The following is a 3,140-nucleotide window of genomic DNA, read 5'->3' on the forward strand; positions in this document are numbered from 1 at the left end:
TCCTTTACTAATACAGATACAGAGTTAACTCACCAGAGGAACACAGAGAAAGAGAAATGCATGTCCGGCTAAATTAGTCCAGCTCAGTCCGTGAATAGACAGCCTTGTTCTTTTACTTGGCAATGCGCGGCGAGTAGCAACGATACTCGTTAAGCCCTCTTTCTTAGAAGAACCGATAATGGCAATTTGGTTTCACATTATAGTATTTTGATAAATTTTCCATGTCTAAAACTCAGTGCGTCAACTTTTGTCAAATACGGAAACAACACTGTGACCCTGAGCTTTTCCTAAATGGTACCAAAATACCCGTTGTTGACAAAGCAAAATTTCTTGGTGTTATCTTTGATAAAAAAACTTTGATTAGATCCAAGTTAGATTACGGTTGTATTGTTTATGGTTCAGCAAGAAAATCTATTTACAAATGTTAGATACCATCCATAATCAAGGTAATCGTATTGCTCTCGGTGCAATTAGAACATCGCCCGATGAAAGCTTGTATGTTGAGGCAAACGAACCCTCTCTTTACACACGCCGAGAAAAACTTTCATAACAATATGCTTTAAGGGTGGCTGCCAACAAACCCAACCCTGCTGTTAAAATCATTTTTAAGCCCAAATACTTTGATTCATATGAGAATAAACCAAAACAAATCAAACTGTTTGGATTTCGCACAAAATCTTCTATGAATGAAACTGACTTTGAATTCAAAGATATCAAAGAAAATTCAATTCCGTATACACCACCTTGGGCCCTTGCTTCCCCTACAGTTCTTTTTGATTTGAAAACAGCCTTTAAAAAGTCAGAAACAAATCCTGAAATACATTTGTATTTAAATCCAAATATAATGAGATCAAGTCACTTTACAAGGATTATTTTCCAATTTACACAGACGGTTCCAAAGATGATTCGGGGGTTGGCTGTGCGGCCATCAGCCACCTTCATCAGTCAAAATTACGTTTACCAACTAACGCAACACAATTTTCAGCCGAGGCAAAAGCTATTGATTTGGCCCTAAATGTTATATCAAAATGTAGTGAAGAAAAGTTTATTATTTTTTCCGACTCGCTTTCTGTTTTACAGTCAATTCACAACCGAAACTTGGAAAATCCTTTCATTCAAAATATTCTTCTCCGGGTCCATGCACTATCTTTCAAAATGTCTGTCATATTCTGTTGGATTCCTAGTCATGTTGGTATTGATGGAAACGAGGATGCTGATACTGCAGCAAAGAAATCCCTTTTATTATCACAATCTAATATGAAATTACCATATACTGATTTTAGGCCAAATGTCAAGAAATACATTTTATCTAAATGACAATTGTCATGGAACAATGCTTCGTTCCATAAACTTCATGATGTTAAACCTACTTCAGGTGAATGGCACCAAGGGAACAGATCTGTTCGCAGGGAGGAAGTTGTTCTTTCTCGCTGTCGAATAGGTCATACCCGTTTGACTCATTCTTATCTTTTGAACAAAGAAGAACAACCTGAATGAACTGTGTACCATGTCAGACACCGCTTAGCATTAAACATATTTTAGTCGACTGTGTGGACTTCCCTCCACAGCGCAGTACATACTATGACGTTCGATCTTTAAAAGAGTTTTTTGAAAACGTTTCAGTCAGCAATATATTGTCTTTTTTAAAGCAGATTGGCATTTATCACAGTCTGAAACCATATATTTTTCCTTACACATTTTGCAATATTGTTGTTTGTCACTAATATTTTAACTCTTTATATACGTTTTTGCATAAATGTTTTACACGTGCTTTACAATCTACTTTACATTTTTACATAATTGCTTTTTAGAATGGCACCATGGGAACAGATCTGTTCGCAGGGAGAAAGTTGTTCTTTCTCGCTGTTGAATAGGTCATACCCGTTTGACTCACTCTTATCTTTTGAATAAAGAAGATCAACCAGAATGTGTACCATGTCAAACACCGCTAACTATTAAACATATTTTAATCGACTATATGGACTTTGCTACACAACGCAGTACATATTATGACGTTCAATCTTTGAAAGAGTTCTTTGACAACGTTTCAGTCGGAAATATTTTATCGTTTTTAATGCAGATAGGAATATATCAAAAGATCTAACACTTCTTATTTTATTTACATCTTGCAATATTATTATGTTTGCAGCTGATATTTTAACACACACGTACATACATTTTTACATTACTGTTTTTAGATATGCTTTACATTTTTTAAACCTGGTGAAAACCTGAGTTATTAGATTGGGGTATGTCGTTGGTCGGGCGGGCAAGCGGCGGCGTCAAACTGGTGTTTCCGGTCAATTACTTTTGTTTCGGTAAAGATATTTGAATAAAACTTGGTATGTATGTAGCTTATATCAAGACAAAGGCTGGGATTGATTTTGGGGTTTCTGGGGTCAAGGTCAAGGTCACTGTTACTTAAAATAGAAAAAGGGTTTCCGGTCAAGAACTTAACTTAGGAATGAGCTATCGTGATGAAACTTGGTGTATAGAAAACTTATATAAAGTTGTAGCTTGGGATTGATTTTGGGCTTTCTGGGATCAAGGTCAAGGTCATTGTTACTAAAAATAGGGTTAAGGTTAGGGTTAGGGTTTTGCTTTAAAGTGGTGCACTGTGATTCAGAATACTTTTTATACGCCCGAAGGGACGTATTATGTTATGACGCTGGTGTCCGTCTGTCCGTCCGTCTGTCTGTCCGTTAGCAATTTCGTGTCCGCTCTTGAACCCCTTGAAGGATTTCAAGGAAACTTGACACAAATGTTCACCACACCCAGACGACGTGCAGAGCGCATGTTCCAGATGTCTCGCTTCAAGGTCAAGGTCACATATAGGAGTCAAAGGTCATATCAGTTTGTTTCGTGTCCGCTCTGTAACTCTTGAACTGCTGGAATTTTTTTTCAAAGAAACTTGGCAAAAATGTTCACCACATTGCAACGATGTGCAGAGCGCATGTTCCGGATGACTCGCTTCAAGGTCAAGGTCACACTTAAGGGTCAAAGGTCATATATGACTTTGCTTTGTGTATATTGCTCTGCATTGCAGTGCTCTTGTTTTTATTTGGCAGATCTCTTTTTTTTTTTTGTACTTACAATAATTTTTTTTGAATTACTTCCCTTTTATGTTACTATAAATAGCT

This window comes from Mercenaria mercenaria, chromosome 8, assembly GCF_021730395.1.
Source record: "Mercenaria mercenaria strain notata chromosome 8, MADL_Memer_1, whole genome shotgun sequence".
NCBI classification, from domain to species: Eukaryota; Metazoa; Mollusca; class Bivalvia; order Venerida; family Veneridae; genus Mercenaria; species Mercenaria mercenaria.